Here is a 14,199-nt window from a genome sequence, read left to right as displayed (position 1 = left end):
AGCGAAGTTTGAAGCCCCACAACTTGAAGGAATGAGTTTTTTCTATGCACATAAGGGTGAAAACCAATGTATGTCCAGAAAATACACCCATGATTTGAAAGGGATGCTTGCTGCTTGCTTCCTTTCTTTTCTGTGTGAAGATGAGACAAGGTAGACCATGGAAACCAGTGTTTTCTCTTCAAGACTCTACTCTAAATGCACCACAGCAGACCTTAAACTGTATGCACAGTCTCAGCATAATGAGTGGTACCCTGGCTAAAACCATCAACAGTACATTGCTGCTTCAGTGTATTCACTGATTAATTGCAGTCAAATCTTTAGATGTATTAGGATCAAGCTGGCTTCTGTATCACGGAAGAATTCCTCTGCTGCCTACCTTTCTTCAACTATTACCATCTATTACAGCCTCGGGGAAGTGCAACCTGCCATCACATTTGCCCAGTGCAAGATTAATGGGTTTTGCCCCAGTAGATTCCTTCAGGATTGTATTTAACAATTTAATATTTCTAAAACTGCAAAGTTATTATTTTCCCCAAAGTAAATATAGTTTAAAGAATTATACAATTGGTCTGTTTTCCCATGAAAATAACTTTTAGCATTTTTACCTTTGATTATCTGTTATTGTAACACCAGAGTAGGCAGTGTGCAAGAGAGAAAATTCTCATTCTAGAAAAGACAACTAACATAAAAAGCAAAGGAATCAATGGAAAAAACCTGCAACAGCATAGTGAAACCCATTGATGCAAACATCTATCCTCTGCCCTTAGACACTGAAGGGCAATCTGTACAATCTGTCTAGAAATGACTGCCACTCCAAATATCAGGTCTAGGGACATCTCCCATAAGACCACATTTTTAACTCACTTGTGACTGCATGTAAAACCAGTAGCAGATTTGGCTTTTTTTTTTTAAGACCTGTGTAGGGCCAAACAGAATAGGAATTTAGGACAGAAAATTCCCTCCTGCTAGGCTCTTAAACAATCTGAGTTCTCATGTAAAGAAAGGTAATACTTGTTGCACTTACTCTTACTCATCTACATAAAATACCTGGAAGAAAAGTATCTTGTAAGTGAAAAATGTTACAACTCTCTGTTTAATTTATAGTTATTAATTTGTTTTACTTTTGTATTGTAGGAAGTAAGGAATCAATCTTCTTGTGGAAGAGAGAACTCTGAAAACTTGCTCATGTTAGTTCAGCAGCTGGTAACATTCAGACATTTTGTAAACAAACATAATGTTCTTTCAAGCAAGAATCTATCAAACAGAGCATACGAGGTAGCAATAATATTTACCTGTCAGATTTTTACTACAGGAAATGGGGCTTGGATGACAAGGAAAGAATACAGAAAACTAAAGGATAAGGGAAAGGAATAAAAAAATGGAGAAAAAATAGAGCGGGGGAGAAAATAGACGGTTAAAATAGAAAAATGCTTTGCAAGGATATGAAATGAAAGTTAGGTAACAGCTACTTATTGAATAAAAGCACAAGAATTCACATTCTGTAATAAAGAAAGGATTAACTGAGGCAGCAATAGAAAGGATTAGAACAGAGATGCTTTAATATAAAGTAGTAGTTAAGAAAGAAGGAAAACACCATAAAAAACTTTATAAAACAGTGGGAGACAGAAGGGAATTAGGGGAGAGAGAAGAGATGTAAACAAAACAAAAAAAAAATACTTGAACGGCATATGTCCATTACAAAGGCAGTCCAGTCAAGGATGGAGGACTGGCCAGTAAAAATCCCACAGTTTTCTCCATCTAGTATTCTGTATTACTGGATATCAAAAAATCATAAAGACAGAGTTGAAATGAGGTGAAAAAAATTGATTGAAGTTGGTACACTTAATAGCCTCAAATGCTCTCTATTTATTATGCGTATTTGACCTGAATTCCTAAAATGGGTAGCCTTATGCATTTTTCCTCAAATATCCATCTCCCTTTCAACTTTACTAGCTTTTGCCAAGTCTAACCAAAAGTGTCTCGGAGATATCTAATTTTTCTTGTTTCAAGGAAAAGCAGCCACTATGAAGAGGCAAGAAATCCAAATCAATCCCTATCCACCAATGACAGAAGATTGCAATATATGCACAGATGTTCTCTCTTCAGAAAGCAGTAAATAAACACCGTGAAGTTAATAAGCACAGATGCAGCACAGAATCACCCACATGACATGCTGCCTCTTGTTCAGCTGGTAGCTGGAGACAGAAGAGGGAACTGAGGAAATTGGTGATCTGTAGAAGGCTTATCAGGGACCTTAAAAAATCTGTGACGTTGAGTGGCATTGTAAGAAATGCTGGAGGGAGGTCAAAATACAGTAAAAGTGAGTTACTGGAGAAGAACTGCATGCAGACATGGGGAAGGAGACTCCTTGAGGACATAGGGAGGGGCTAAGGCTACTGGGGGGGAAGTCACAGGACACAGGAAGGAAAAGCAGACTCCTTATAGCATGGTGCTGTAGGAATGTAGGATAGGAATCCATGGGAAGCCAGGCTTTCACCCAGCCACTCCTCCTGAAACTACTTGTTTTCTCTGTATGCATAGCGTCTTCACCTGTGTGCTGATAAAAACTATACAAAATGAAATGCCATTAGATCATTAAATGCTTATTTAGAACAATGTTTGAGGAAATAGTTCATAAAGCACAAATTTACAAAGGAAAAAAGTGGAAGCTGTGTCACTTCTGAGGTGAAAAGACACTTTTCTAAGCTTAGTTATACCGATATAAATCAGAAATAATGTTTGACATGATGCAAGAAGTTTTATAATCACTGGCAAAAGGTAAAACTTGCTTTTTCTGTACAATGATGTCCACATTTTATTATTTTAGCTATGTCAGGAATTCGTTTATAAAGAATAGCTTCCACTCGCACTGTAAAAAAAACATAACCAGAAGGTCATCAACAAGGGAGCTGTGCGAATAATATATCATGAATAATGTATTAAATTATTTCAGTCTTTATCTATTAATGAATTATTTTCAATCATCTTATAATTTTCTTGAATGTATTTGTAATTCAAAAGTAATCCCCACGCAATTTCTCAAAAAAATTATTTCTCTAAATTTTTCTTGGTCTTTTTGTGGATAGAAAGTAGCCGAAATTTGAATTAAATTATTTTGGTTTTAATAGGACATAAAAAGTAACAGTTTTCCTTCTGTTCCCTGACAAACACATTTCTAAGAACCATGTTACCTATACAGCATTAAAATCTTCACCATAAAATGTCTTCCTCTAATATTTTCTCTAAGCATTACATTTCCACCAGTACCCTAATAAGATGTTCAGTGTGCTGGGGCAGTCACTGAAATTCAGCATCTAGAGTCTACTGCCTGTTCTCAGCATAATTTTTTCTTCCTGAAAGAACAACTACTATGGGCTTTCACTTACGTCTTGAAGAATTTAGGCACTAGAAAGTCATAAAAAGAATGTTGTCTTTCAGAACACTTTGAATGGTAGTGATGTAGTAGCTGATCAGACATTTTTTTCTCTGTACCATGTTATAGATAATTCCTTATACCTTGACAGGAATCTTTGGTAGTCCAAAAGAAACAACACAAACTTTTGTTCTTCTTTTCAGAACACCAAATAATACCTTGTTCCACTGACAATTTTTAGATATTGTGAGCTGGTTTCATCTTTACTTCTAATACTTTAAGCTATAACAGTGATGACTACATCAACATTGGAAACCTGCAGTCATGAGTGACTGAAAAAGAGATTACTTTTCGTTTTCATAGCATAGCCACAGAAAAAAAATATATACTGACATGCCAAATAAAAATAACATATTTGTATAGATACTTAGCTCATACTCATTCCTTCTAGTGTGCAGAAATGGGCAGAAGTCCCTTCAACGTGAAGACTCAGCAGCCTTTTCTGAAATATCTAGGGGTGAAGGATTTGGAAAATATTGCCAAGGCTGTCTTATTTTGAAATTCAATTTTTCATCACTGACTGTGATAAGTGCCTGACAAGTCTGTATTACCTGTCCAAATTCTCTGACCTCTAAAGACACACCTGTGTCTTCAGCAATAACTTTTTGGCTCTCGTTTTATGGTGCCCAATTGGCAACTGTTAATCTTTAATAATCGCTCAGTGTCCTAGTTTCAGCTGGGATAGAGTTAATTTTCTTCCTAGTATCTACAGTGCTGTGTTTTGGATTTAGCACAAAAATTATGTTGATAACATGCTGATGTTTTGGCTGTTGCTAAGTAGTTTTCAGCTTCCCGTGCTCTGCCACTGAGAAGCTGCACAAGAAGCCAGGAGGGAGCGTGGCCAGGGCAGCTGACCTTCAACTGGCCAAAGAGATATTCCATACCACAGAATGTCGTGCTCAGTACACAGACTGGGCTTCATTGGCTGGGAGCCACTGATCACTGGTTGAAAACAGGCTGGGCATCAGTCAGTGGGTCATGAGCAATTGTGCATCACTTGTTTGTCTTGAGTTCTATTCCTATCTCTTTTTATCTTTCTTTTCATTACAATTAGTAGTAGTACTAATAGTAGCATATTTTAGTCATTTTGAATTGTAAGCTGTTCTTATCTCAACCTATTTGTTTTATGTTTGTTCCAATTCTCCTTCCCATCCCACTGCAGCGTGGGAGGCAGTAAACAAGAGGCTGCATGGTACTTAGTTGCCAACTGGTGTTAAACCAACACTCAGAAATGTAAATATGTTTGCCTATCTGAGGCACTGAGTAAAAACCATTCAAATTGTGAATTTCCATATGTATGTCATTGCTTCGTGTTTTTAAATGTCATTTAAAGTAGATTTCTAATACGTAAAATGTGTCCATCTGCATCTCTAATCTATTGCAAAAAATTATGTAATTTCTATCAAGCTGACAAGAGAACATACCTTCTGAAGGGTAGTGAGTCTGTTCAGGTCTTCTTCAAGTTCCAAGCTCTTTCCTCTTTTCTTTTGATCACTCACCCCTTGCCCTTTTTTTTTTTTTTTTTTTTTTTTTTTGACAGCCTTTGATTTTTTTCCCACTCCTCCAGCCATATGCAATGCCACTACCTACTCTGCCCGGGGCTCTTCCTAGGACTTGATGCTGTGCAAATGAGTTCATGAAGTGCACTGACAGACTTTGGATCAAGCTCTGACCATGGTATTACAGCTGCAAACTCTTTCTAACAGCTTCAGCTGTTGCTAACCTGATCTTCATGGAGAAAAACCCTAGTGGGAGGACACAAATATCTGTAATCAAGGCTGACATCTAAGCATAGTCACTAAAATATTTTGGGTTTCTTGGCATCAGTTCTGGCAGACAGCAGCTCTCAGTGAAAACACAGTATTTGTTAGGATTTTTTCCTGGAAACATCAAACATACTTTAATCCAAGTACTATTTTCTTGTGAATAGAATCAAAGAATTTAGGAAAGTGCTCAGGGACACAGACTTCGCAGATTCAATTTTAATTAAAGACTGTAAATACTCATAAAGAGAGGCTTGCACTCAGCTTTAGAGATCAAGCTGAGTAATCCTCATCGGGAGCCTTCTTGTATTTATATGATTGTGTTAGATCTTGATAAGACAGTGATTTATCTAAGGCAGAAACTTGCAAAATCTCCATCACGTCGTAAGAAAGCACATTCTGCCAGGCTTTTTAATTCCAAAACAGGTCAGGCAGGCTCATCTCCAGATGGCTCCCATACCAACTGGAACGCTCCCTCAGCTCCCAAAGAACACTATTCTCCAGTGACTTCAAACAGGTGTGAAATCCTGCCTGGCCCCAGCTGTACTGAGCACAACACAGCCATCAGACAAAACCAAACATGCAATTCCTAATCTGGTTGCTGGAACTCAGTCAGTGATCACCCATGGTGAGCAATGAGCAAATGCAACAGGAACAACACCAAAAAAAAAAAAAAAAAAAAAAAAAAAAAAAAAAAGCAAAGGCAGACTGGTCCCTTTGCCCTACTCACGTAAATCCCTCCAAATGCAACCAAGGAGTGTGATGTGCAGCAGATATGCTGTATCACACAGACACAGGCATTGCCTGCATGAATTGGAAAGACTCAATCCTGTGAGCAGAGTTTCAGCACGTGAGCCTTTATGTGACAGCATAAAGGGGGAGAGAGGAGCTAGTGATCATAAAACTTCCTGGCATCAACTGATGCACAACAAGGGCAGAAAGGACACATCTAATTTTAATATTTCCTCCACGGAAGTGGGTTTTTCTTCCCCTCAAACTAAGTGAAGAAGCTTTCTCTGACCATAAACTGTTCAGCAAGGGACAATGCCTGACTTAGTAAAGGTGATTTATGATCATCTAGCAAAGTTTCCAATTTCCAATCTCCTTTTGCAGGATCAGACAGTCTTTGCTGCCTAACAAGCAGGGTGCAATGCCCCTTCCAATAGCATATCTTTTTCCAGGTATGTCAGAATCTGAGCATCTCAGGTTCCTTGTCAGCTTTTGCTACTGCTGTTTCAGGCCATTTTGGCTCTATGCATCACCTTCACAGCCACCACACAAACCTTCTTTCAGACAGTCTTCTCCAGAGACTACAATCCTATTGGGAATAACCTCCAAAACTTGACAGGAATCCCTATTTTAGATTGCTTCAAAGATCACTTTTCCACAGGAGTATACAAAAGTACAACCAGATCTGTGTTTTATATATATATAAATTGTTAGCCTAACCCAAAATGCGTTCAGTGGATTTGAAGAGAGAACTCCCATTCCATTTTACCTTCACAATGGTGCTGGAATGGTTGAATAAAGTGTGGCCCTGCTGCCCATATGCCATTCAGCTTCTGTCTGTCTTTTTGTTTACACTGGGAATACAATAGGAACTATAGTCCTTCCAATGCATCATTTATAAGTGTATTCTACCTCTGAATGTACAGACAGAACTGGCTCTGTGAATGAGCTCTGTGAATATTGCCAAGACACTGTGCTTTGTTCAGCATTATTCTTCACAATAGATACCACACTTTGGAAGTAATTTTAAAAAGGGAATCAAAATAGTGGTACTTTTAGCCTTTGTTTCTTTTATACCACACTGCATTCTCTGTCTCTCACTCAGCTGCTTCTATTATACTGACAAATTAAATAAACCACTCCATTGCTAAAGAGGCTTGGGCGGGCTGGGCTTCGGTACACTGCTGCACGAGGAAGTCGAAATAAACATTTATACCAGTTTTATTCTTAACAAATTTAAGCTAACTTTAGTCAAGCATCCTTTTTCTGTTGGCTTTTTACTTTTTTTTAAGAATGAGCGAAAGAAAGAAAAAGGGAAAGGGAACATAAAAGGAAGGAGTACTTCAAATTTTGAGCCGATCTACAGCATCAAGGGATCTGGCATCTGAAGCAATGAAGTAATGAGAAGCCATGTGTCCAGGTAATGAGCCTGATTTTTTTAGTGCTCCAGTATTTAGAAGTGCTGCAAGTTCATTCCTGCTGTGGGGCCTCTGGGAGAATGACTTGGTGAGTTACGGGCAGAGTGGTGTGGTACAGACAGGGTCCCTTGCAGAGGCTCGCTGTAAGCAGCTTGCAAACTTCCGCAGCAAACTTTCCACTCGATCCGGGGATTTACCTCTCTTGCTGCAAGCATAGCTCTGTTTTGGTAGGCGTTTGTTCGCATGCTCTTCAGCATACAGAAATAAGGGCAGGTGGGGGAGTGCTGAGAAAAGCGTGTTGGATGGCAAGGGCAGGTTTCGCTGATTACAGGCATGTATTAGTAGACAGATAGATGGACAGGTAGAAAAATGTGTTGGTTTGTAATTTGGCTATAGAACCATATTCTCACTGCACCTCTCGTAGAAAAAGAAATAAGAAAATGCAGATAGAGTGGCAGCGCGGCCTTTAGCTGCATCAAGGTGCTTTCTGACGTTTGGCTCTTTTCTTCAGCAGGCGGTAAAGAGAGAGGAGAACTGGGGAACAAGTGGTGGTGGTCTGCTTGTGTGTAGATTAAGCGTGAAAGACCATCTTCCACATTTGTAAGCACTGATACAGTGGTGGGGATGTACGCTGTTTACAGAGGCTTGTCCATATAGTCCAGTATTCTCGAAAATACTGTCAAAAAATCAGCGTTATTTTCCCAAATGAGATCAGAGTAATGAGCACAATGTTGTCAGGGTTAGGTCTGAAAGCTCTTCCTGTACTCCTGGACTAGCTGTATATGAATAATGAAGGACGAGTCTCACTCTGCCAGTGCCTTTCCCCTCCTCTCCTAACAAAGCAGACAACTACAAGCAGGAGTCTGAGCTTGGAAGGGAACTTTTTTTTTTTTTGGGGGGGGGAGGGGGGAGGCGGTTGTTTGTTTTAAAGGACCTTAGAAGTGGTCAGCTTCCTTCTGAAATCGGCACTAAATGCCAGCCATGGGCTGTGAAAACCTGAGGTTCCTTTCCGAGGCAGGGTGGCTGCAAAACAGGCTGGGGCTGCTCCAGCAGGGATGGCCTTTGGCGGTCAGGTCAGGCAGGGAGCACTTGGCAAGGAGTGATCAGGGCTTATTTTTTATTACTAAAGAAAGACTTTTTAGAAAGGGGGAAGGAAAGAAAACCCCTCAGGTGAAATTTCCTTCTATTGTTTAGCAAAATTCCCTTTAATTTGTCCCCAGGGCCATCCAGCCGCCGTGCAATTCCCCACTCCCGCCTCTGTCAACGCCAGCGGCGGGGGGGAGCTCCCTAGAGAAGGGAGCGGGAAAGCTGAAGGTCAGGGTTACCCACTGTGGCATGACTTTTAAGCTAAAGGGGGTTTTATTTCTCTTGTTGCCGTGTCAAGTTTAATTTGGCCTGCATTATTCCGAAAGGGTGGGCCTGCTCATGACAGGAGGGGGTTAAATGGGATTACAAGCTTTAGAGGTTGTCAGCAGCCACTGCTGCCTGGGGATGTAAAATTGCGATTTAATGGTCAGCTCTATCTGTATAGTATCAGTGGAAATCTGCTGTTTTCAGCAACTTAATAGGCACAGTGTTTTCAGGAGGGGCCAGGTTTGGGGGCGAGGGAGGCCGGCGGGCAGAGCTGGCGCGGGCAGCCCGGGCGGCGGGCAGCGGTCAGCGGCGGGCTGGCCGCTCCCGCACGGGGCTCAGCTTCCCGACAGGAACCGGCCAGCCCCGCCTCGGCCTGGCCCAGGGCACACACGGCCAGGGCAGCGCCAGCAGGTGGCTGCAGGACGGGCGGGCCGGGCAGGGAGGGGCGGCGGCGGCCAGAGGAGCCCCGGGCCGAGGGTGGCCGTGTGCGGGGTGTGGGCTGTGCGTGTGCCGGGGGCGAAACATGCTGAGGGCAGGCGGAGAGGCCTGGCCGGCAGACACCGGCTTTGTCTGCTCGCGAATGAGGGGTCAGCCCGGAAAGTTGAGGATTAGTAAATCTAATATCCTGTCAAAATTCTCATGGTAATGAGCCCGGGCCGGCGCTCCCCGCCTGCCATTTCTGAGCAGGAGACTGCGCTGCGCTGGCACGGGCCGGGCGCGGAGAGAGCGGCGGGGCCCGCGGCGCTCGGCCGGGGGAGCCGGCTCGGGGTCCTCTCCGCTCCTCTCCCTTGGCTCTTGCTCCTGCCCAAACCCTCCCTGCAGCAGCTTGGCCGCAGTCACAGGGCTCGTCTGCGTTTGGTTTTTCGTCTCCCTTGCAGGGTTTCCCCGCACTCGGGATTTCTGGCATTAAAAATAAGGGAAGAGAGGCGAAATTGTGATTAACCATGCACATATTGCGTTATAAAATGTTTTTCAAGGGGCTTTTCTCTAATTTGCAGGGACGGTAAGTTTAAAACGGCAAGTTTAAAACGGCAGACAGGAGGAGATAGGAAGAAAAGAAGCCACAGAACAAACCAGTAGGATTGCAATAAATAATAAACTGTGGACCATAACAGTATTTTTTTGAGCTCACAGATAATATAAAAGTACAGTTCCTAAGCAAGTAACAAAAAAGATGGGGGGAGGAGGGAGAGGATGGGAAAAAAAAGAAGGAGGGGGGAGAGAAAGTTCCTGTGCACTTTGTTCAAGGTTCTGCACCTCTCTAAGCAGCTGTCACATCCGTACATTATGGTACATTGAATCTGAATGAGGCTCTCCACATCAAAACCTTGCATCCATTATGATATCATCTCCTGCTCTAAGCTGTAATGCTTATTAATTCTGCACCCATACTCTCCAAGCTTCAGCAAATGTATTCCATCAGCCTAGCATTTAATTTAATTAGTACAGCTGGGCTCTCATTCTCCTTTCTGTGTCAGAGGTATTGTCAGCACGTTCTGCTATAACACAATTACTGATTGCTTTTAGATAGGCAGAAATATGATTAGGGTATTGGGTGACTGTATCATAAGCCTTATTAGATTCATTTGAAATCTGGAGATAAATAGGAAACTTTTATTTGCAGTGTAATGAGATTATGCTTATTAGGCCAAGGCCTCACAACCTTTTGCAAAGAACATAGTGTATCACTAGGATTATACTCTGGAACCACACTTTTTGCTCATAGCATCCAAGCAATTTCTCAGCAGCTTTGAGATTTAACTGTTGTAGCCCTGTACACATTTTAGAATTGTTTTCTGACTCAGTGGCTTTCTCCTTTCATAGAGTGCGTGCACCTTCCACCATGTGTTTTCTTCTGCTTAAACCAAAAATTCAGGAGAATGTTTTGTTCAAAAGAGGAAAGGTGTTTTGGTAAGCTTCAAATATGCATGGATGAGTAAACATGCCAATGCATTGGGGAAAAAAGTTTTTGCCAGTATCAGTCTTTTTTCTTTTTTTTAAACCCTTTTTTCCTTCAGTGGAAAGCTACAAAAAACATTTTGTGTGCAGCAGTTTTCAGAAGGTAAAAAATATTGCTGTTGAGGTACTTTGGAGGTTGGATCTTGAGATAGAAATAATGAGTTAATTTTCTTGTGTAAAACAATGGAAAGGCTGCACATTTCGTGTCACTTTCAAAGAGTGCATTTAAATCTTAATGTATACATCACAACCTTTTGTGTTACGCTAGCCTGACAAAACATATGACACTGTTTTAGAAGCAAGTATTACATTTTTTAAAGTTCATTTATTACAAGGATTCAGAATTCTGATCTGGTAATTTCCCCGTAACAATCAAAGGTACAAACAACCTATCACTGACTTGACAGGTTATAGAAAGGAGTCCATCAGTTTTAACATCGGTGTCAAATTTAGGTTTCATTCTCTTTCTGCGTAAGTTTTGCTGCAAACTCCAGTGGGAGCAAGATTAGGATGTTACTGGATCCCTTTCCTTGCTGAGTGGTATTACCCGGCATGGAAACATTTTGTAACTGAGTGTCGCAAAACCTGGAACCTAGTTTTTTATTCCTTGTTACATCACTTGCTCTGCAATTAAGATAAAAGAATTTATCATGCTGTCAGTCTCTCAGGCTAAGATCAGACTTGGAGAGGAAAATGTGTATTTGTGCTATCATGGTATTTTCACCTGCATTTGCATAGCGTTGAAAGCATGTTGCAAAGGCTGTCTTGTTTCTGTCATTGGCAAGTTCCATGTTGCACTGTTTATCCCGAACATTTGTGGTATTTTAAAGCTGGCATGGAAATAAGCTTAAAAGAGTTCCAGGACAAAGTCCTTTAAGATGGCATTTCTGTATTTCTCATCTAGTTACTAAGGGAGCATCCAGAGAGTAAAACTATTGCCACAGCCCAGTGGACTCCTGAGTGTGACATTCCCAGCCCTGCCTCCACTAGTACTTCTGCAGGCACACTGTTGTGAAGGTCTTTGTGATTCTCTAACTGGAGAATCTCATGCTGTAGCTACATTTTTTTCATGGCTAGGAATATAGATCAGTTTGCAATGGCTACTGACTTGCCTCGGGAGCCACAGTATGTATACCTAAGAAACAACAGCAAAAAGTTAACTCCAGAGGAATGCTTCTATAACTGGGAGACCACAGCGCTTTGCAAAAGGAGAGGGATCATGCTCTTCATGTTAGGTACAGGCAAGCTGAGGTACAAAACAGTGAATCACTTCTAATTACATATATAGAAGCAGCATTGAGTGCCAAGTCCACTAAAATGTCAAATACTTTTGTCTTGCATTTGCACTCCACATAAGAAACAATTTTATTTTTATATAGCTCAATATAGAGAGATGCCACTTTAAATCAGGTGTAGTTTGGAAAGAGGTGGTTTTTTATGTACTTTTAGAGGACTGAGTATCTAGTTTATTTCTGCCAAACAAAAAAAAAAAACTATGAACAGCAACCCTGGTTTATAGTGGCTCCAAATGGAGAAGAGATGACAAATGCCACAATTTTCCAGTATGTTGCTTAAAGAAAATATTTTAAAGTGTGTTAGAATTGCTGAGAATGTTATAATATGTGAGAATGAACTGGTGGTCCTGTTCATTTGTCCCCCGTCACTATCATCCTGATTTGCAGTGAGCAACAAGGTTATTCACATACTCAGATTACACACATGCTTCGGTGCTCTGCTGGATCAAGGCCTAATTGACACCCTAATTGACAGGCTCAGTTGAGAGACTGAAGACAAAATTGGGCTTGGAAGCTGAAATGTGATGTATGTTTTTACCCTCAGAGGTGGTTTGTCCAGGCTGTGTTTGAGATGTGTTACCAAATAATGTGTTCCACCTTCTGCTGTAGCTTTTGTTGCATTTCTTTTGTCGCCAGATAGAGGACTTCAGCTGCTGGGCAGAAAACCCAAATAAATATGTTAGACCAAAATAAATGACATGTTGGATGCTAAATAAAAAAAAAAAACAATTTTGTCTTTGGTCTTTCTAAAACAAGTTTGTTAAAAGAAATAGTAACAGCCATTTATTTAAAACCAGATGATTAAATTAGTGTAACTAATTGTTAGATGTTTGTTTCATATAGTCTCAAAGTTAGAATCACAACAGAAGTAATTAGGGTAATTATTAAGGTCTTTATTTAATTCAAAGCCTCAGAGAATATTCCATATTCATTCAAGTGATCTATATTTCATATTAAAAAATACAGCATTTTCTCAAAGCTTTCATTTACAGATATGTTTATGGTAGTGTCATTTTATATGGTATCATGTCATCTTGCTCTCTTTCTACTTGACAATGTTTGTTATTCACAATAATGGCAATCAAAGGGGAAATGTTACTGGTAATTTCTGTGTGTGCTTCTAACCCCAAATATTTGTAGCAGTCATTTTCCTAAGGCATTAGAGAATTTGAAGATGGGGCATGAACTTGCCTTGATGTCTTAGCAGAATGCGCTATGAACACTATGATGCTAAAAGCTAAGCATATTTAGATACCCCTAAAGAAAATGCAGTGAGACATTATTTATAGAGTAACTGAAAAATTGAGGCAGCCCTTTTACTGACAAGGAAGGAAGAAAAACCTAGCTCTGTTTCATACTGTCTTCTTTTTAAGACTAGTCTTGATAAAATGCAAAGAAAATCTACAAAAGAAATGTTTGTGAGCTTTACTGTGGAGAGGTTCTCAAAGGCTGTAAACTGAAAGATGAATTTGTATCAGAGAATTCTGAGGGAAAAAGAAGCACCAGTTTTGTGGACCCAGTTCTTACATGTTACTAATCACACAGGACACAGAGTGGTAGGATGTCTTCCAATATTTGTTGCTGGCACATTACACACACCATCTTTATAGGGCAATTGGACTGGTGTGGTCTCCTCCTGGATGGATTTAATGCTTGGATTTAAATCCAGATTCTTGCCTTGGTAAAGCCAGGTGTTTCTCTTGAATTCCTAAAATGCAAAATTGTGTTGTTCAGACAGAAAATAATGTTGCTTGCTAAATTAGCAAGTACCATTTTTCCTTCTTGTATTTTGATCCTGCTGTAGCACTCAAAGAGTATACACTGTACATGTATTTGATGGAAATAAACACAAACAGGACCAAAATTCTCTCACCCAGATCTCTTACCACTTTAATAATAAACTACAGGAATATTGCTGGTGCCATTGTTTGAAGAGATATGTTCCACACTAGAATTAAAAATAGCAATTATAACATTTTTTATTTTCTTTTTTATTACTGCAAAGGTGCACTAGTGATGATGGTAAAACCTAATTCACTTAATTTACTTGTACAATGGTAGATGCATAATGCCTTAGTATGGATCCAGCTGTTATGGTCTGATGATGGCATGGCTTTCTATGTTACGAAAAGTTGGTGCACTGTGGAGCTGGCCAAACAACTTACTAGAGAGAAAAAAAGTTGATAAAATCATTTAAAAATGGAGTGAACATGGGTTATAAGTGGTAGCATCACAATTGGAATAATTAG

At 40.3% G+C, this 14,199-nt stretch overlaps 1 protein-coding gene across 8 annotated transcripts in view; it reads left to right on the top strand.

The window, feature by feature from the left end:
* Positions 1–14,199, top strand: part of LOC148224908 (uncharacterized) — a 403,359-nt gene that overhangs the window by 289,672 nt on the left and 99,488 nt on the right. For 2 of the 8 annotated variants that reach the window (XR_015801717.1, XR_015801692.1), the window contains exon 1: positions 5,887–7,345. The exons of 3 other annotated variants lie outside the window; for them this stretch is intronic. The gene's annotated coding sequence lies outside the window, so the exon portion shown is untranslated. 3 more of the 8 variants (XR_015801702.1, XR_015801694.1, XR_015801695.1) reach the window with 3 other exon arrangements.

Source organism: Sturnus vulgaris, chromosome 2, assembly GCF_052056855.1.
Source record: "Sturnus vulgaris isolate bStuVul1 chromosome 2, bStuVul1.hap1, whole genome shotgun sequence".
In the NCBI taxonomy this organism is placed as follows: domain Eukaryota; kingdom Metazoa; phylum Chordata; class Aves; order Passeriformes; family Sturnidae; genus Sturnus; species Sturnus vulgaris.
This window is presented reverse-complemented; position numbering and strand designations above follow the sequence as displayed.